This window comes from Gigantopelta aegis, chromosome 6, assembly GCF_016097555.1.
Source record: "Gigantopelta aegis isolate Gae_Host chromosome 6, Gae_host_genome, whole genome shotgun sequence".
NCBI lineage: Eukaryota > Metazoa > Mollusca > Gastropoda > Neomphalida > Peltospiridae > Gigantopelta > Gigantopelta aegis.
Window position 1 is genome coordinate 80,172,219 of NC_054704.1, and position 23,146 is coordinate 80,195,364.

Below are 23,146 nucleotides of genomic sequence, written 5' to 3' on the forward strand. Positions count from 1 at the left end.
CATGAACGCGCAACCCTCAGAGAAACGTGCATCATGAAGTTCTGTAACTTTGCATGCCAAACCCTCCGTTGGTGGGGCATACAAGGCCACATCAGCAGCGATTCAAACAGACCACATAACAACACTGTAGGTAACGCAATAATTCCAAGATTGATGTCAGCTCAACGCAATGATGCCATTGGGAGATTGCAAGCAGGGGCAACTCAACAAGCTGTGACAAGGCACTTTGTCATCTCCGGACAGAACATCTCTGCTTTATGGGCACATACAACACCACTCAAAGTGTTAATGACAGGCCAAGGTCAAGATCAATACATCTTCAAAACTGAACCAAAACAGCAACAACCACAGTGACACAAATCCCTAGACTACGCAGAATTTCTGACCAGACAGTTCGCAATCAGCTCAGGGAGGCAGGAATTTTCCATAGAAGACCAGTGCGATGTAACGTTTTGACCCAAAGTAACTTAGTGGAGGGTCTGCAGTGATGCCAGCAGAGGGTGAGATGGACACGTGCCAGGTGGAGGACTGTTTCATTCTCAGATGAATCTCGTTTTTTCCTGTCACACATGCTGATGGACTCGCACGTGCCTATAGACGTCAAGGGGAACGTTATGCTCCAAACTGCGTGCAACAAGTCAACTGTTTTGGTGGTGGCAGTGTCATGGTGTGGGCAGAAATCCATCATGGGGTTAGGACGGCTCTTGTGCATGTGACAGGTGCATTTATATCATGTCTACCAGGGTTTTTTTTTTTTTTTTTGTATATGTATATATGTATATGTATATGTATATGTATACTGAACAAAAAAAGAAACTTCCGATTTGTACATATAGTATCTGTTGTGTTAAAGAATTCATTGTGTAATGAAATTATATAGGTAGTATTAGCCTTGAGCTGTATTATCAGGATTCATGAATTTTATCGATTATTTTTGCACTGTTAATCGTCGACAATGTGAAATTCAATTTGCACGTGCATGCATGGTTCAACATGTCCCGTGTAGTATTTGGTCAATTTGTTTTACTTGTCTTACTGACATTGTTGTCAAGTGAACGAAAACGCTTCAAAATTTGTAAAAAAAACATTAATGTTTTTTACATTGTAGCATTTTGAACAGGCGATTAGAATGCTTGATGCTGGCATGTCGACAGAAGACGATGCAAGGCATGCTGGGAGTTCTAGTCGAGCGATACGAAATCTTCAAGTAAGATTTCCAACGACAGGAAGCACCAACGACTTGCCACGTCGTGGACGTCCGCGTGTTACAACGCGTGGTCAAGACCGCTATATCATGAACACACATTTGCGCAATCGATTCCAAACTGCCACTGCTACTGCTGCTAACACACCTGGGCTTCATAATAACCGAATCAGTGGGCAAACTGTTCATAATCGTCTGCGGGAGAACGGTTCACATGCACGACATCCTTACGTCGGATGTGTTTTAACACAACGTCATCGTCTAAATTGTCTTAATTGGGCACGTGTACACACTCATTGGATACGGCGACGCTGGAATACCGTTCTTTTTTTCGGATGATGGCAGGGTGCGCGTCTACCGTAGGAGAAATGAACGCTATGCTGACTGTTGTGTTCTTGAACGAGATCGTTTCGGGGGTGGGGGTTCTGTCATGGTCTGGGCAGCCATTGCCCATGGTTATCGTTCACCACTAGTCGTCATTGATGGCAATTTAAATGCTCAACGTTACCACGATGACATTCTCGCTCATCACGCCATTCCTCTGTTCCATAACAACGCCAACATCTCGATTTTTCAGCATAATAATGCCACCTCTCATACAGCTAGAGACACTGTAAATTTTCTTAGGACAAATAACATTGATTTCATTGATGACCTGCCCGCTAAAAGTCCTGATCTCAACCCCATCGAGCATGTCTGGGATAGTCTGGACAGACGATTGAGGCGTCGTCCCAACCCACCCGCTAACGTCAACGAACTCCGTCAAGCGCTCATTCAGGAATGGAACAATATTCCACAGGCAGAAATCAACACTTTAGTCAATTCTATGCGCCTGCGATGCACTGCAGTGGTCAATTCAAGAGGTGGTCATACCCGTTATTAAGTGTGGGTTTTTATTTTTAACCCCTACCACACTTGGTCAAAATATCTCCCAGTTTCTGTTAACCTATGGCCATGATTTTTACACCAAACGATGCATCTTGGAACACTCTTTAAACGCATATATAACAATTATTCCCCCGGTTTGTTTTCATCAAGTTATGTTCAAGCAAAGTTAGCGGAAGTTTCTTATTTTGTTCAGTATATATGTATATGTAAATATATAAATTTAATGATAAAATCAAATTGGTAAAAATGCACCTAAAATGTTTTCATAAGACACTGATACTTTTGATCAACACAAAAACTAATGGGATTCAAACTGAATAATGTAAAATAATTAAACAAAACAAATTTAATATCTGTGATGTCTTTTGTTGTTCATTATAGCAGGAAAAATATCTTGCATTTTTGGGGGAGGCGAGATTTAATCATCATTGGACATTTCTTCAGGGCAGCCAAATAATGCAATGCACCATTAATAAATTAATTTATCAGAACAAACATAATTATATATTTCAAAATATTTACACATCAAATTGGGAATTTGCAGTGCCACTTGCTTTTGGGAAGGAAGCCTATATACATGTAGCTATGTTTGGTAGTGTTGAAAGGCTGGATAAATCCCGATTAGTGAAATCAATATTAATATATATACTCTTCAAAAGAAGAAACGCAAAACCACATTGTCGTAACATTTGGAGAATTGATTTAATTATTGAATGGTGAGTCCGATAATTACCAAATGTTGCAGGATTGTTCACAATTCACTCTAGTCCATTGTGAGTAAGTGATAGGACACACCACCAAGGTCAAGGTCATCTGGAGTCAATACCGGGTGTGGCCTCCGCGTGTGTTGACAACTGCCTGGCACCGCCTGCCCATTGAAGCAACCAGAGTACGGATGACGTCCCGGGGGATGGTGGCCCACTCGGCCTGCAAGGCTGCTGCCAGCTCGGGCAGGGTCTGGGGCTGTGGTTGTCGCTGTCGGAGGCGTCGGTCCAACTCGTCCCATAGATGCTCAATTGGGTTCAAATCCGGTGATATCGATGGCCAAGGAAGGACATTAATGTTGTTGTTCTGTAGGAAAGCCGTTGTGAGACGTGCTGTGTGAGGCCTGGCGTTGTCATGTTGGAACACTGCGTTGGCATTGGCCATAACTGGAATGATGTGTGGCCGGAGGATCTGGTCAATGTAGCCCTGTGCATTCAGGTTGCCCTGCACGTGGACCAGGTCAGTTCTGCCAGTGTGTGAGATGGCTGCCCACACCATGACACTACCCCCGCCGAATCTGTCCACTTCCTGCACGCAGTTTGTCACATAACGTTCACCACGACGCCTATACACGCGACATCTTCCATCATGACGTCGGAGCAGAAATCGGGACTCGTCACTGAACCACACCTGTCTCCATCGCAGTTGAGGCCATTGTCGATGAATCTGGCACCACTGCAGTCGGAGTCGACGGTGTTGTGGTGTTAAGATGACACCTCGAACTGGACGTCTGGCACGAATTCCTACCTCACGTAGGCGGTTCCGTACGGTCTGGTCGGATATCCTGCGCAAACCTGGTATTGCTGTGGCTGTGGAGGTGGCAGTAGTCAATCGTTCCCGAAGGTGGCGTACCCAGATGTAGCGGTCCTGCCCGGGGGTAGTGACCCGTGGTCGACCGGATCTAGGGAGGTCACGTGTTGATCCATGTTGCCTGGTAACGGTCCCACAGTCTGGAGATGGTGCTTGGGGACACATGGAATGCCCTGGCAACGGCCGTTCTGGATTCGCCTGCGTCTAGTCGGCCGATGGCATTGTTTCTCTGCGGTTCACTGAGACGTGGCATGTCCTGGATTGTCAACTGTCGGCCAGATACAGAGGCCAGGCAAGCGAACACCCTGCACTTTTATACTGTCGGTGTTCATGTTGCACGTGCAGACAACGCACGTGCATTGGTGACATGGTTTGCACGTGGCTGCGTTTTTGCGAATATTCACATTTTGGAACTTTATTGTACAGTAGCTGCGTTTTATCGAATGTAACCGTGGGAATGTGTTTGGGACATGCAATGACCTTATATTCACAAAGCATGAACCGGTAGGAAACATAAAATTCGGAGTTATAACCCATTTGTACCCTTTTGCGTTTCTTTTTTTGAAGAGTATATAAGAAATTGGCTGTACTTGTAAGTTTAATAGGTTTACTGGAGGAACATGTACACACATTAAAACAAGGGGTGGGGTGCATCTAGCTCACTGGTGGAGCCCTCACCTGAATTGTAACGACTTACAGGACTTCATGGTCCCCTTTGCTGGACCAAATGGGGGTTTTCACAAATCCCAACCAATGCTCCATGACCGAAATATAACAAAGGCTCTGTTACGTGCCAGGAGTGAGACGTAGCCCAGTGGTAAAGTGTTCGCTTGATGCATGGTCTGTTTGGGATCGATCCCCATCGGTGGGCCCATTGGGCTATTTCTCGTTCCAGCTAGTGCACCATGACTGGTATATCAAAGGTCATGGTATGTGCTGTGGGATGGTGCATATAAAAGATCCCTTGCTACTAATGGAACAAATGTAGTGGGTTCCCTCTCTTAAGACTATATGTAACAATTACCAAATGCCTGATATCCAATAGCCGATGATTAATAAATCAATATTCTCCAGTGGTGTCATTAAACAAAACAAACTATCAACTATATGAAATACTCTTTTTTAACCAGATCACATGGATATCTCACAACCATATTTTATTAGTATAGATTGTGGTCCTCATTCATTATCTTTTGTGCATATGTACTAGTGCTACATGTATTAACAGCTGATGTGTGTGTCCAGAACAGCGTTCTTGAACCTTAACTGGATATAAGCACAAAAATAGGTATAAATGAATGAAATGAAATAGTACTTTGTATGAATTATATATATATATTTATTGTTTAGTGTATATCATTCGACATGCAACAGTATCCTGCTAGTGACAACATGGCAACTGGTTTACAAGGTATAAGTGCATCTACACCCACGACTTATTTATAAGGCAGATATGACAAGCTTCAATGGACAAAGAAACTAATAAACCACAAAATAATAGGCAGGGTAACATCAGGCAACAGTCCATTAGTCTGGGGTGGGACATAGTCCAGTGGTAAAGCACTCCCTTGATATGCACAGTCGGTTTAGGATCAACCCCAGTCAGTGAGCCCATTGGTCTATTTCTTGTTCCAGCCAGTGCACCATGACTGGTATGTCAAAGGTTGTGGAATGTGCTATCCTGTGTGGAATGGTGCATATAAGATCCCTTGCTACTAATGAAAGCAGGTTTCCTCTCTAAAAGTATGTCAAAATTACCAAATCTTTAACAATGTACAATAGCCAATGATTAACTAATAAACGTGCTCTAGTGGTTTTGTTAAACAAAACAAACTTGTTTTTAATTGTTGTCTTGTTTGCAACAAAAGCGAAGTGATTAACTGGCAGGTACTATGACTTGACATTTTTAACTCATACCAACTGGAATAACATTTCTTGAAGAAAATTTCAGTGTAAATAAAAAAGTGTCTTCACAAATTATCATCAAATTGCTTAGGTCAAATCTCCTTTTTCGATAAAAGGATAATGGCAACTGATGGAACAGCCAAAGTAAAGCAATTGCACGTACAGTTATGTCTTAAAGGTCCTATGTCAAAGTTGCGATAATGGCGGTTCCTACTAAAAATATTTATTAATTTTGCTTTGAAACAAACTTTATACCTTAATTTCAGATATATGCCTATAAAAAAAATTACAACCAAATAATTTCATTTACGATTGTTTTAATTTTTTTAGGGGGGAATCTTGACAATGTATCACATGCATTAACTAGTGACGCCACTGCTTTTTGCATACATATGCAGTCAACACAAAGGTAATTTCCCATAACTCTTTGCAGACTGCTGACAAAGAAACAAAGATGTTGACCATGCTACATTTAGCCACAATTTATTTGGGAAGCTCCTCTTGTCCAGTACAAGTCTTTTAAAAATTATTCTGGAGTTAATTATGGAAAGATTATGCATGGGATCAATTAATTTGTAGTTATTTATTACAAATAAATGTGAAAATAACAAAATATTGTAGTTTCAACTTTAACATAGGACCTTTAATTCTCAATGTGATGCGTTAATAATTACCACTAACAATTCAGGTGAAATTGCATACCTTGTTTTGTCTTCAACCCTTGTATTAATTTTTTTATTTAACTTATTATTTTCATAAACATTGTTAATTTTTTTTTTACTGAGATGGTATGGGTTTAAGACTTACTAATGTTTTAACATTAGTATTATATAGTTGTATGCCAATTCAATGGTTCCCATTTGATGCAAATAGACTATAGTTACTGCTAGTGCTACCATAGATCAGTTATGTGGCAAACTCAGCCACCTGTGTATTTAGTTTGTTTTATGTTTAATGACACCACTAGGGCACAACATTGTCCATTGGATGTCAAACATTTGGTAATTTTGACATATACATGTAGTCTTAGAGAAGAAACCGGTTGCATTTTTCCATTAGTAGCAAGGGTTCTTTTAAATGCACCATCCCACAAACATGATAGCACATACCACAACACTTGATATAGCATGTTCTAGGCAGATCATGACTTGTATATGAAATGTATGTACTATCCTGTCTGTGGGATGGTGCATTTAAAAGATCCCTTGCTACTAATGGAAAAATGTAGTGGATTTCTTCTCTGGACTATGTCAAAATTACCAAATGTTTAACATCCAATAGCCGATGATTAATAACCAATATGCTCTAATGGTGCCATTAAACAAAACAAATTTTAAGGTTAAGCCATCAGACTACAGCTGGTAAGCATTAGGTTCACATTTCTCTACTAACTTATATTCATTTGAGGTGGGTTTTAATGACTCAATTGGGCCACTACACAACAGACTTTTCTCTCATAAAAAAATTACTTGGGACAGACGTACAGCCTGTTAAGCAGATAGTTGTGCCCAGGACAGCATGCTTCAATCTTAACTGGATAAATAAACATGAAAATCAACCTCATGCAGCCAATGTTCAGTGTATTTAATTAACTGCATGTAACTATCAGTTATGGCAACCACAGTAGGCATTTCTTCTCTAATCTCTCTCTATATATACATCTCTCTTCTCTAATCTCTCTCCTCTCCAATCTCTCTCCTCTCTAATCTCTCTCCAATCTCTCCTCTCTAATCTCTCTCCTCTCTAATCTCTCTCTAATCTCTCTCCTCTCTCATCTCTCTCCATCCATCCATCCATCTCTCTCCATCCATCCATCCATCTCTCTCCATCCATCCATCCATCTCTCTCCATCCATCCATCCATCTCTCTCCATCCATCCCATATATATATATATATATATATATATATATATATATATATACACATATATATATATATATATCATATATATATATATATATATATATATATATATACACATACACATATACATATATACATATATACACACACATATACACATATACATATACATATACATATATATATATACACTCTCTCTCTCTCTCTCTCTATATATATATATATATATATATATATATATATATATAGTCGAACTTCGTTAACTCGAAGTTGAAGGGGACGACAAAATAGTTAGAGTTTCAGGGAGTTCGAGTTTTCAAAATTCATACAGCAGACCCCAAAGTGAAACTGCATTGTAGTATTATCATTTTGTTGATATCGGAAGACACGTTTGCTGCTCCATCTCTGTCCCCAACACAGATGTTAGCACATTCTTTCTGTGTATATGATAAAACTAAGTAAATATTAACAGAAACGAGATAAGTCCGATCAATCTGACGTACATCTCTATGTACTTTTATTGTATTTGCACTAAGTACGTTTGTTTACTAAATAAAAAATACACAATATAAATAGCAAAATTATTGTAAATCACAAAAATCATTTAAAAAAACCCTCACTAACATAGCGGGACATAACATAACAAATCAAAACACTGTATGCCAAATAGCACTAGGTTATGTACTTTTTTTCACATATAAAACATTCACAACAGTGCAAAATAAAAAATTTGTAATTAAAGATTGTTTGGCACACTTGCTTAAAAAATCGTCTTTCATTACTGTGTCTGTAATCTTGCACAGATTGAGCAGCATTTCTTCCAAATGTTCACGGTTCTGCAGGTAGCACCTAAGGTTAGCACACGCTTCCATGGCCTGTTCGCTGTTGCAGTGTCTCGTTTTTGTACTTTCTTCATCCTCGTCGTCGTTGTCCCGTTTGGCATTTTTAATTTCGTCTACTATGTCGACGTCGGTCATTTCCGTGCAGATTGGTATGTCATTATCAAGATTGATGTAGTGAGTCATGGTGTCGCGTGTCAGTCCATGTTGCAGCAGTGTAGAGAGGCGGATGTCGTCATAGGGGTCAACATCGTCGTCGTCATCATGTGTCAACTCTGTGTTTTTTAACGTCAAACCCAGCATGGCGGAAACAGTTCTTTATCGTAGTTGACCTCACATTGCACCAAGCTTGCTGCATGAGATTTAATGCATCTAAAACATTTAGTTTTAACTCGGTTTCCGCATCAACAGCCGATATATAACGGAGAATAACCCTCTTTCTGTAAAAGACTTTTAAATTCTGAATTATTCCCTGGTCCATAGGTTGTGTTTTTGATGTGGTGTTCGGTGGCAAGATTGCTTGGATGACAAGAAAGCGTGACTATTAACCGATCTGGCTATCCCCCCGTTGCCGGGTCCTTCCCCAGATTGCTCGATCTCTGATGTATCAGTTTCTAACAACTAAATGACTAGTAATTAATCATTTTGAATTCACACTTAAATAGCAAATAACAAATTTGACATGATTCACTCGTTTAAGAGAAAAAACAAACAGCGTTAATTGTTATTACAACAGTTCTTTGAAGATTACAAGACTATCCGTACTTTGTGTAACGAGGCCCGCTGCCGTGTACAAACACCGACAACCAAATGCAGGCATGATTGATAAGATACAAATTAAGATAAAAAAACACAATTATGATCGGTTCACTGTATATGCACTAATTTACACTGAAATTCATGTGTGATTATATATTAGATTTTCTGCTAGGATTCAATACAATCAGCCCCTACCCCCACCCCCTCCAGCTTCTGACACCTATAAAACATTAGATTTAAAGAATACATTAGCAAGATAATTCAAATACATAACAATATTTGTATTGGAATGGGGGTAATCATTAATAGATACAAGAAGTGTTTGGTATTTTTCTATAGGAAGACCTCCACTGAAAAAACAAGTCATTTCTAATTAGCTATGTCATGTATTTGCTTTGCATATGTCACTCTATAACATAAAAGTGCCAAGTCATGGTGAATCTCAAACACTTAACAGAAAAGTGCCAAGTCATGATATCCCATTTCAGAAAAATTTATCTTTCCATTACATGGATGTTTGTACCAAAAACATTTCACTGAACAACTCTGAACATTAAACTTATAACAAAAACCCACACCATTTAATGAGCTTAAGTGTGAACTAAGCATGAGCAAGCATTTTTCTCACTCTACAATATTAGAGTTCATTCATAATAGTCAAAATTAATATGAATTACTGTACTGACATCCATTGAATATGCATGTTACAGTTAATACATTACACTTTAAAAAAAAATCCCACACAATTTAATGAGCTAAGCATGCAGGGCCTCCACGGTTCCAAAATACTCGAGAAGGTCAAACTCGACCTGGACCGAGTAACCGCCACTAGATAATAATGAGACTAAGGAATAAAGTAAAATAGCATTATGCATCTTAATTCCAGTGCTGAACATGGATGCCAAATCATGCCATTTATAAGGCATCCATTTATAATACTGCATTTCACACATTCAACTTTTGTTTTCCCTCCGTGTCTCACAGTCCTATAATGTAACTGGCAGCAAGCATATGGCAAAATGACGTAAAAAATATAATTAAATGAGAGTGCTAGCTCTTACTTGCAAGGGTACTCCCCCAATCCTATCGGAGGCTGGACTCAGGATAGGCGTGTTCGAAACTCTAGTGGTATATGGACACGTTAAACAAGTTACTAAGCTAAGCAAGGGTACTCCAGTCTTATGACTTACTAAACTCAGCCCATGCCAGAGTACTCAAGTACTGCCAAAGTACTCAAGTACTGCCAAAGTACTCAAGTACTGGAGGAGACCCTATAAGTATGAGCTATATAGCATGAGCAAGCATTTTTCTCACTCTACAATACTGCAAATTTAATCATCCTTCATCAATAGAGTTCATTCTTTGGTATATCTTCAAAAGAAGTTTGTGTAGTAGAATCTGTGCTGACATCCACTGAATGCCTGGTTATAGATAATACTTTCCAACCAGTTAATCGGTCAAATAACAAAAGAGATTTTGATCAATGACCAATTCAGCAATGAAGACCAGTGAAGAGAGATCAACGGCTACAGGGATAATGGTTTAACCAGTTTATTTATAAAAGTATATTTTATTGTGATTTTGTGAAGGTAGGGTTTTAGGTGAGCACTTACCCGAGATGTTATGTACAGGAATGAATGAATGAATGAATTAATGTTTAACGACACCCTAGCACGAAAAATACATCGGCTATTGGGTGTCAAACTATGGTAATGCAAACAAATAAAGTGATGATCAACATCAATATAAAATTTTAAAATTTAAATAAAAAAAGTGTAAAGAACTGTGCAAAAATACAAATATCACAGATAGATACTGACTTTTACTCAAAATTTCAATTGTATCTTGAAAGAAAACAAGGGATCTGTGCTGTATTGGCCATTCTCAAAGAGAATGTTACACCCCTGCACCACGGTGAGGTTACAGCATGTGCAGGGGTTTATGTACAGGAGTCATAGAATCAATTACCCTCGACGATTTGAAGGGTTTTTTATCGACATCCCAGTGGCCCATAAATGGTACATCAAAAGGCCATGACATGTAATGTCCTGTCTGTAGGAAAGAGCATACGAAACATCTCTTTCTGATTTATCTCAGTATGAGATTATCTCGTCAAATTAAGTTCCAAAACATATATAGCTCCCCCTTTTCCATTCGGTGGACCGATCAAAAAGGTTCCAAATTTCCTTCATTCAAATTTGCGCACCTTTTTCCCTTTGGCATTAATCCTACGAGACATTCCAAATTCCACAGCACCCAAATGAACCCTCTGCCTGTTACCGACCCTGGTCAGGCTGCTGGTACTCTCTTGCACCTGCCAGTGCAGGCGATCCATTCTCCCACCCACCCCAACCTTGGTATGTGCTAAAACAGCTTGCTCTGAATGTGCACGTTAATCCCTATAACATAACATTACATTTATTTCAGTAGGAGTAGCCTATGTGGCAGATCTATAGTATTGATATCTGAAGTATTGGCTGGAGGGGGGGGGGGGGGGGGGGGAAGGAGACAGGCACAATCACTAGTGGGCGCAAGCCAGTTTTTAATCTTTATTTATATAGAGTAGGACTAAAAAAACAACATGCATTTTCATTCTATAGTTGGGGGGGGGGGGCTGTGCCTCACCCACCCACCCAAATCAACCCCCACACACAGCCCCCACCCACCACTGGCCTATGTACTGTCTACAGATTTTCCCTCAGTTTCGACCAAGCACTGAAGTAACAGACACCAAAATACTGTAGTTGAAAATGTGCTGAGGGGTCGTAAAATATTGTTCTTTTCCTTCAGTTTCTTTTTAAGTAGGGGTAATGACCAATATTTACACCAGGGGTGGGAAAAAGCCCTTTTTTCCCAGTCTCGACAGATTCTCAATCTCCGAGACCGAAATTATTTTGTAAAAAACATATGTTTGCTTGTCCCTGTTCTGTCATTCTTGTTGGTCCGAAATATGTGTCCATTTCTAATTTTGTTGGGGGTTTTGGTGGTGCATCTGCACATGTTTATTTGATTAGGAATAAATTATCTAAACAGCCACAAATTTACATGCTTCGTTGGAGAAAATCCACATTGTACCTGTGGTCATCACGTTAAAGACTCAGGACATTTCGTGTTATTTTGCCCTCTATATAATGGAACGCCAGGCCTACTTATCCAGGTAACAGGTTAAATATCAACACACCAATATATGGCGATCCCAACTTAACACTACAAGAAAACAGTCTCATCTGCAAAGCAATTAATAATTTCATTGCTGAAATCAAACGTTTTGACTGATAAAACCGTTCAATTCTCCTTGTTTCTCCTTGTCTCTCTGTTCTTCCTTGTCTCTCTGTTCTATCTATATACAAATATTTATATTCTCACAGGTTAAAGGGACAGATCCTCAGACGCATGTGCATTTTTAAAAATATGAAAAATGCCAGGATGACCAGAAACATTGTGGTTGTATGGAAATGTATAATCTAAACAATAAAATGTATAATCTAAACAATAAAATGTAAGTGTGTCATGGTTGATGCAAAATAATTCCGATGTCAATCGATTTTACATTCATAACCTAACGACTAATTCAATTAAATTTCAGTTCACTTTATTGCACAATACCAAACAAACTGGTGTCAGCAGATAGAAAAAAAGAAAAGCATACAACATCAATACAAAAATAGCCAAGTGGTTCAACTGGTTAATGACATCACACACATACAATTTGTATAGCATCACTACATTAATGTCTCAGATTCTATTAGTCTCAAGTCTAGACTCTAAATGTTTTATAAGCACCATGCAGGCCAAGTGTGGGAAGAAAGGAAGGAAGGAAATGTTTTATTTAAAAGTAGACCACCTCGTTCAAACCTCAAAGTGTGTATGTACTGAAGAAGTAATCTGATTAGAGTTCCACTGTACTTGTGCTAGGGTCAGACAACCAACTGTCACAATCTCACGATCTCGCTAGGGTCAGACAACCAACTGTCACAATCTCACGATCTCACGACTTCTATGATTGTCCAGTTGCTGTCTTGAGCATTCTTACAACTGGATTCTCATTGTATACACCTACGACCGATTAGTTGTTAATCTGAGAACAGACATCGTAAGTAGGGAGTGGGGGAAATTACAACGCAACTGTTCAGTTGGCCAACTCTGTCGTGACAGTTGATAGTTTAAGAATAGCATTAGTCTAATGTTCCAGATAAACCATAATGCATACCTTCTGACAAAAATTCCGCTCCCTAGATAACTGGCAAAGTGGATTAAATACTGTAGAATACTTTTATTTTCGCGGGATCAAATTTTCTCAATTTAATGAAAAAATGGGTTAATTCGCGAACATTTATTTTCGCGAATCTCACAACCCCCATCAATAAAAAAACCGGAAGTACAGATGTCAATAATTTTGTTTTAAAAACGGAACTTAGTTTTGCTGGTTGTTACGCTAATCTGTAGAACTAATCCATGTACACACGAGTGCTATACACATAAAACAATAGTTTTCCTGCTTTAACCAATCAAGACTTTATTGTTTACAAGTTAATAAGCTTACAGAAGGTGCTTAGCGCATACAGTTTTTCTTAATCCTTATAATTGTTATAAAAACAAAAACCGAAAACAAATGAAACGAAATTTGAAGGCACAAGCTACTAGTACTCAGTAACTTAAGTTTGATTGAAACAATATTTATTGCCGTCAAAATACTAGTTCAAAACGGTTAGTGATTGGCTAACAGGCCAAAAATAAAAATAAAATTGTGAAATATCTGAACATAGCCCAGTCCGGATTTTTTCACTTCCACATTTTTAATATACTGTGATAATGCATGTTTACTTCCGTCGTTGAACACGTGTTGACTCTGTCCGAAGAACTGATCGCTAGCACATGCGAAGGAAAACAGCATAAAACTTTTTAGTGTTAGTATTGTTTTATTATCATGTATGTACTAATAATCATGTTCTTGATTTAAAGTTCTAAACAGCTTTTGTGTTTTGTGGTTTGTTCCGCGACAGGAGGGAGCACCGCTTTGTTACTACTAGCCTCGTACATCAGAAACTAATGTGGTATAGTTGAACGAGACTACATTTTTTTTTTTTTTTTGTCGGCCTTTATAAAAAAGTTTATTTTCGCGTGGAATATATTTTCACGAATTTCATTCACACGCGAAAAACGCGAAAATAAAGTATTATACAGTACCAGGTGCTATAATCTTTTTATATTTGGTGTATTGACTGGGTATAGGTTGATATACTGTTTGTAAGCTTTATTCAAAAAATTTAACATTAATTATTATGGAAACTGATTTGGTTCAAGAGAACCCAAAACATACATGGGCTGGTACATGTGTATCTATCTATATAAGCCAAAACAATATGTGTTGCTGGTCTCTGGTCAGCGTGTGTGTCGATTTTAACCAGGTACGTCAACATTTATTTATTATTTTAAAATGTATTCTGGTAGCTCCAACAGCACCATCTATACTAGAAATAATACTTCGCCACCTCAAATAATAATATTGTGATTCATAATGACATTGTGGATACAAAGTTTAGTGTTTGTTTTGTTTAATAACACCACTAGAGCACATTGATTTATTAATCATTGTATGTCGAACATAAATTTTGTAATTTTATATAGTCTTAGAGAGGAAACCCACTACATTTTTCCATTAGCAGCAAGGGATCTTTTATATGCACCATCCCATAGACAGGATAGCACATACCACAGTCTTTGATGTTCCAATTGTTATGCACTGGCTGGAGTGAGAAATAGCCCAATGGGCACAATGACTAAGACTGATCCCAGACCGACTGTGCATCAAGCGAATACTTTACCACTGGGCTACTTCCCACCCCTTGTGGATACAAATGAGGTCATTTGGGAGCAAAGTCAAGGTCATTAAAGTTGCCTTGACTATGGAAAATGTGAAGGAAATCATTTAGAGTACCAATTTGGCAAAAGAGGGGTGGCTATGGCCAATGAGGGAACCAAGCAGGGTTCACTCATCCATTGCCAAATTAAATTGCTGTTCTTGTGCAAAGTGCATGGAAGGAAGGAAGAAAATGTTTTATTTAACGACACACTCAACACATTTACGGTTATGTAGCGGCAGACATATGGTTAAGGACCACGCAGATATTGAGGGAGGAAACCCGCTGTCACCACGTCATGGGCTACTCTTTTCGATTAGCAACGAGGAATCTTTTATATGCACCATCCCACAGACAGTATAGCATATACCATGGCCTTTGATATACCAGTCATGGTGCACTGGCTGCAACGAGAAATAGCCCAATAAGCTGACCGATAGGGATCGATCCCAATAACCAAGGTAGATGAGGACATACAAAAAACATTCCCACCTTTTCTGGCCAATCATTGGTTTTCAAACAGAAAAGCAAAAATCACCATACCCCACCCCGCCGCCCCCCCCCCCCCCCCAAACCATTCTGTATCTCCACGTCAATGTTACCATTTATTCATTGCAGTTTTGTGATTAAAATAATGTTAGTGGCCTAAATGAACAAGAAAATAACATCTGCTTGATGTACACAACTGATAATTAAACCTGAATGTGTGCGTAAATAATTAATTCAACAACTGATTAAAAACAAAGGGAGAATATCTGAATGTAGATCTTTATTTATAAACATCCAAAACCACAGTACTTTACAAGTTGAAGGGGCGGAATTCAACTCGGTCAGTTGAGTGCTGGCCTGATAGGCGTTTAGGGGTGGGACATAGCCCAGTGGTAAAGCTTGATGCTCGGTCAGTCTGGGATCAATCCCCGTCAGTGGGCCTATTGGGCTTATTTCTCGCTCCATCCAGTGTGCCACGACTGGTACATCAAAGGCCATGGTATGTGCTATCCTGTCTGTGGGATGGTGCATATAAAAGATCCCTTGCTGCTAATGACAAAAGAGTAGCCCATGAAGTGGCGACAGCGGGTTTCCTGTCTCAGTATCTATGTGGTTCTTAACCATATGTCTGACACCATATAACCGTAAATAAAGTGTGTTGAGTGCGTCGTTAACTAAAAAATTTCCTTCCTTCGTTGATAGGTGTTTGCTTCACAGGATCGATTGTGTTTTACTCATTCCAACCAGTGCACCATAACTGTTCAAAGGCCTTGGTGTGTGCTTTCCTGTCTGTGGGAAAGTGCATATAAAAGATACCTTGTTACTAATGACAAAATGCAGCAGGTTTCCTTTGACGACTAGAGATTACCGTATGTTTGACATCCAATAGCCGATGATTAATTAATCAATGTGTTTTAGTGATGTTGGTAAACATTTAAAGGGACATTCCTGAGTTTGCTGAATTATAAGATGTTTCCGACTAATAACATTTCTACGATTAAACATACATATTAAATATATTTTCTTGTTTAGAATATCAGTATCTATATATTCAATGTGTTTCTGATCATCTTAATATTTGTAAGAAGCCAAAACTCGATTTTGTCTTCAAATAATTTTGTACGTACGAAAAAAATATATTTAGTAAATAAAATGACATTTAACCTAGTACAAATATTAGAACAATCAGAAACACATTTAATATACAGCCACTAATATTTTATACAGAAAAATATATTTGATATGTAATTACAATCGTTAAAAAGTTTCTGTTAGTCGATAACATCTTAAAAAGTTCAGCAAACTCAGGAATGTCCCTTTAACAAACTCTCTGTAAGTTGCGTTCATAAAATATGTTTCTTTTAAAAAAAAACTACTGGCCAGCTGACCAACCACACCCACAGGCGAAGAAGAAGAAGTTAAGAATGGTCGTTCAGGTTACCACATGTCAATGTCGAGAATGGTAGTTCGTTCTCCATAAAATCTTATTAAACTAAATTACATCAGTAGAAGTGTTGTTATTTAGAAACACATACTGAATCAGTACAGTGAGAACAGTGACATGAATGAAAAAGTTAGTCTGATTTGTTTAACGACACCACTAGAGCACATTGGATATTGGATGTCAAACATTAGGTAATTGACATGTAAGAAAAAGAGGATATCAGCTACATTTTTCCTAATGCAGCATAGGATCTTTTAAATGCAGTTTCCCACAGACAGGAAAGCACATCATAAAACGGTGAAGGTGTGGTGCACTGGTTGGAACAAGAAAAAACCCAATCAGATGAATGGAAGGAAATGTTTTATTTAACAACGCACTCAACACATTTTATTTACGGTTATATGGTGTCAGACATATGGTTAAGAACCACCCAGATATAGAGAGGAAACCAGCTGTCACCACTTCATGGGTTACTCTTTTCGATTAGCAGCAAGGGATCTTTTATATGCACCATCCCACAAACAGGATATTGCATACCACGGCCTTTGTTACATCAGTTTTGGAGCACTGGCTAGAACGAGAAATAGCCCAATGGGGCCACCGATGGGGATCGACCCTAAACAGACCGTGCATCAAGCGAGCACTTTTACCACTGGGCTACGTCCCACCCCTCCCAGTTGAATGGATAACATAAGTGAATGAATGGATAACATGAGTGTATAACAAAGTATCAGTCTGTATAGTGAATGGAAATTTATATTAATAACAAAGGAAATACAAATTGTGTTGTAACCTATATACACACAATGTAGGTTAACATATCTGTATTTCGTATATAATATGGGTTGCCCGACACATTTGTTTATTTTGATGCCTTAACCAATCTTTTGTCCTCCATAACTGCTAGTCTCACCACCCATTACAATGTCACTGACCCGTTTAGGCTGTAGCTAGGATTTTTATCTTGTTTTGGGGAAGGGAATGAATTCTAGAAATGAATGACAGTGGCAAAGGTGCCAAAAAGGGAGGGGGGGGGGGGGCACTTTTATATTTACACACTTTTACACTATTATAAAGCAAATATAAAGCAAAAATATTTTAAATACCTTACCCCCCCCCCCCCTTTGTACGCCAGTGAATGACCATGCAAAGCGTAATATACTAGGGGGTCTGGGGGCCTCACCCCCCGGAAATGTTTTAATCTAGAGGCTCTGAAATACTATTTTGCAGCCATTTCAGGGAGGTTACAAATACCCGGTACTTAAAATATCAATATCAATAACCAGTAAAAAAAAAAAATGGAGGGGGGGGGGGGCAACTGACCCCTTGCTCCCCCAATAGATATGGCCCTGCACTTGGCATCTACAGGTTGCCTTTGCAGTAAATCAGGCAGCTTCACATCAAGGTGGAGCATAAAATATTTAGAGTAAAAACAATTAAAGTTGATTGATACAAATTTAACACACAGATCAGATCTGAAATCCTTGTGAAATTTCCTTTCCAACAATACCACTTTCAGCAAGTTTGAACTAACAGTTACTGATCTATGGTAATTTCAATATTGGTGGTCACACCCATTTTGACTAAAATCAGCAATAATGAAAGGGTCATATCTTGGGAATCACCCCATCTTTGTTTATATAGACGACAAAAAAAAAAAATAATAATAATAATTACCCATTGTCCTGGACAGACAATTGAGATATGCCCAGGAAAGCATGCTTGAACTTTAATTGGATATAAGCACCAAAATAAGTATAAATGAATGAATGACTGCTGAGGACTGTCACAATGCTACATTTGAACTGGAAAAAATATGTGAAATATATGATCTAGTGGTTTTCTGTATGAGTACATGCTGGATGTGGTATGGGTTTTTTTGATAATTCAGTACTAGTATTACTAGATTTAATATTTAAGTTAGGCGAGTTACCAGTCACTTCTGCATTATGATTTTTATTTGTTTTCTATCGTAACTTTATTTTCAAGTCCATTACACAATTCAAACTATAAATCAGTTTTAAAAAACATTATAGTTTGAGTCAGTTGTTTAGTTGGTATTTAAATATTTGAATATTCATTCATCATTTCCATTGAATATTCAAATGCCATTTTCAGACCGAATATCAAACACCAGTGATAGAAATAAGGAGAATTTATTAGTTTTATTCAAGAGCAAGGACAATGTTTTTGATTGCTCAAACTGAAACAGGATTATACATTTTTACTTGTTCACTGGACAACCACTGAAGTACATTTTGCTTGACCTAGCAGATTATCACTTGTCAGGACTAACGGATAAGTCCTTATTTCGAACACTGCATGAACACTACATTTCTTAGGCCTATACTGAATGGAAGCACATAACATTTTTAATATTATTTTCACATGATAAAAAAATTACATACTGGATAGATTAATTTCATTTTAAAAAATGTGAAAAACATAAGTTTTGCAAATTTTAAAATTAGAATTGCCTGCAATATTATAAAATGTTAACATTATCGACGTCGAGCATTGATTTGATGAAAGGTAACCTACACAGGACTGCGGCATTAAATAGGGGTAACACACATACCGGTTTGACTCGATCTCTCCACGTGACAGCAAGAATAAGGACAACAAATGGCAAGCCACCAAAAGCCTCTGACTCCTCTACTCCTGTTTTCCACACAGAATGTTGCCATCACTTCCGTTATCTCGAGGTTTTATTCGCATAAACAGACCACGTGACTACATGGTCTATTCCAAGCGTGCCTCAATGCACGTTTTCCACGAAGCCTTTATGTTGGTCAGCGGCAACAAGTTAAAATAAGTGGTGACATCGCCGTTTTAGATTCGTTATCATTGGACAAAGCGGAGCGGGAATTAATAATAACAATCGGGGAGACACCCATAAGCGTCGGAAGCGGTTGGGTAGGGTGGGTTGAGACTGGTAACCATCATACAGAATTAAACATTGTTTTAAATATGACTAGTGCAACATATAGAGAGAATACTACACGAGTGGCCGTTAGATACCATTTATATTTACAACGAGTTAACGTATCTAACGAGCGAAAGCGAGTTTGATACTCTTTAAACAACAGGTTTCTAAAGAACACGGATGTAGTATTCTATTTCATAAATAAATTTAAACGGCTTTTCCTACTAAAACTAATTTACAACCCTAGCGCTTGTAATTAAAGGGACATTCCTGAGTTTGCTGCAATGTTTAAAATGTTATTGACTAACTGATGTGCGTGTTTCAGCAAGAGTTTAATAGCCTAAAACAAGTACAAACTTATACGTGCTCCCTTCACTAAAATCGCTGTATAGGGAAATCACACTTTCTGTACTTACAGCGTTTTACATATAGGTGTGATGGGGTTAATGCTAATTTTTTTTTTACTTAGAATTTAAAAAAGTATTCAGTTTATACGTATACGTACATACCGTGACACATGTACGCACGCGTTTAGGTGCAAACACACACATACCGGCCTACATACTCGTGTATGAACGCAATCAGATGCATGCGTCTGTACGTACGCACGCACGTACACACACACACACACACCACACACAGATGCATACACATACTAAAATAGCATGTATTGTACATTGTAGTTAAAACTCTACAAACTTATCTAGTTTTAGTCTAAACGTTTTAACAATGGCTCGCTTTTTGAAGTGTGTAGAACTAGTTACGTCTCTCGAAACATTGCAAGCCTGTCAACTCACGCATTTCTAACAGCGATCACGCTCTCACGCAACGCTACTATAATCTCACGCTTTTCTTTTTTTTAACAAAACTATTTTATAATCGTGGTTTGTATTTTAGAGCTGAATAGAATGATATTCTGATTATGCAGGTACTTTAACATCTTTGATCACAATCATTAGTATTTAAAAGACCGGCCTCGGTGGCGTCGTGGTTAGGCCATCAGTCTACAGGCACTGGGTTCGGATCCCAGTCGAGGCATGGGCTTTTTAATCCTGACTGAGTGCTCCGCAAGGCTCAATGGGTAGGTGTAAACCACTTGCACCGACCAGTGATCCATAACTGGTTCAACAAAGGCCATGGTTTGTGCTATCCTGCCTGTGGGAAACGCAAATAAAAGACACCTTGCTGCCTGTCGTAAAAGAGTAGCCTATGTGGCGACAGCGGGTTTCCTCTAAAAAAATAAAAATTAAAAAAGTGTCAGAATGACTATATGTTTGACGTTCAGTAGCCGATAATAAGATAAAAAAAATCAATGTGCTCTAGTGGCGTCGTTAAATAAAACAAACTTTACTTTTTACTTTACTTTTCATTAGTATTAAAATGGCCAATCCGGAATCTCAAAGACCCTGCTACAAATGGGAGCCAACTTTAAAAAAACAAAAAACAAAAAAACAAAAAAACCTTTTTTTACAATATACTACATAGAATGTAAACATCATTTTAACATCTGAGTTAGTAACTGTACTCTCAGATTACTGCCTGAAAATGGTAGACACAATTGACTACATTTCATTTCAACTTATTTTCGTGCTTATATCCAATTAAGTTTCAAGCACGCTGTCCTGGGCACACGTCTCAGCCATCTGGTCTGTCTGTCCAGACAGTGAGTTAGTTGTTAGTGGTTAGTAAGAGAGAAGAGGGTGTAGTGGCCTTACACCTACCCACTTAGTCGTTAAAACTCGCTCTGGGTCGGAGCCGGTATCGGGTTTCGAACCCTGTACCTACCAGCCTTATTTCCGATGGCTTAACCACGACGCCAGCGAGGCCGGTAGAACTGTACCAAACTGTTATCATCATAACAATGGTATCCCCACTCAAGGCAGTCAAAAGGGTGTTTTGGTAAGATTGTGATTGTTTCCACGAACCACTGTCAAGTGCTTTATCTAAAGATGGCAGTGGCATATGAAGGTGCCAACAAGTGGGGGGAGGGGGACACACTTCTATATTTACACACTTTTACACTATTATAAAGAAAATATAAGGCGAAATATCCGCTTCCTACGCCAGTGGAAGGGCTGCCACTGCCCAAGTCACTATTATACCAATACGTCGCCCGAATGACTGCCACACCCAAGACAGGTTGGACAAATCTAAATCTGCACCAGGATATATACAGAGTGAGACAGGCAGCGATGATGGCACTCATGAATCACTGTCAAAACAGTAATGATATCAGGTGGTATAAGTTTTGTTTTGTTTAACGACATCACTAGAGCACATTAATCAATCAACAATCGGCTATTGGAAGGAAGGAAAGGAACTGGTTTATTTAACAACGCATTCAACACATTTTATTTACGGTTATATTGTGTCGGACATGTATATGGTTAAAGACCACACAGATATTGAGAGAGGAAACCCACTGTCGCCACTTCATAGCCTACTCTTTTCGATTAGCAGCAAGGGATCTTTTATATGCACATACCACGGCCTTTGATGTACCAGTCGTGGTGCACTGGCTGGAGCGGGAAATAGCCCAATGGGCGCACTGACGGAGATCGATCCAAAACCGACCGCACATCAAGCGAGCGCTTTAGCACTGGGTTACGTCTCGCTGCCACTTCGGCTATTGGATGTCAAATGTTTGGTAACTCTGACCGTCTGTATCCTAACCGCGAGCAACGCAAGTTAATTTTTTTTTAAAAACCATTGATTTCAATTGCTGCATCCTAACCGCACGCGTGTGATGCGACACAATTATACGTCGCGTCGCAAACGTGCGGTTAGGATACGGTGATTGAAATCAGTGATTTCTAAAATAATCGCTCGCGGCTGGTTAGGATACAGCTTAAAGCTGTATGCTAACCGGACGCGTGCGACGCGAGCGATTTTTATTTTTATTTTATTTTTTAGAAACCATTGATTTTAATTGCTGCATCCTAAAAACACGCGTGCCAAGCGACAGATTGATGTCGTTGAGCGCGCGACACAATACCGATAGGAATTGTTTCTTTTTTTCTTATTTTTTTTGTCGCACGATACGAGCAACAAACATATGTTAACTACTCAAAAAACTTTTACACGTCAGTTTCAACTGCTGATAACAATTTTAAAAAGAAGAATTTCGTTATGGTTGCGTCTGGTTAGGATATAAATACTATCGCGTCGCTCGTCTCGCTCGCGTCGCACTCGTCCGGTTAGGATACAGCTTGAGAGTCAAAACCTGCTACATTTTTCCATTAGTAGCCAAACATTTGGTAATTTTGACATATAGTCATGGAAAGGAAACCCGCTACATATTTCCATTAATAGCAAGGGATCTTTTATATGCATCATTTCACAGACAGGAAAGCACATACCATGACCTTTGATATACCATCGTGGTGCACTGGC

At 38.8% G+C, this 23,146-nt stretch overlaps 1 protein-coding gene across 1 annotated transcript in view; it reads right to left on the reverse strand.

The window, feature by feature from the left end:
• Positions 1–19,541, reverse strand: part of LOC121375022 (ergothioneine biosynthesis protein 1-like) — a 63,960-nt gene extending 44,419 nt beyond the window's left edge. Inside the window, exon 1 of the mRNA XM_041502219.1 lies at positions 19,406–19,541. The gene's annotated coding sequence lies outside the window, so the exon portion shown is untranslated. The remainder of the gene's footprint in view (positions 1–19,405) is intronic.
• Between the last annotated feature and the right edge of the window lie 3,605 nt (positions 19,542–23,146).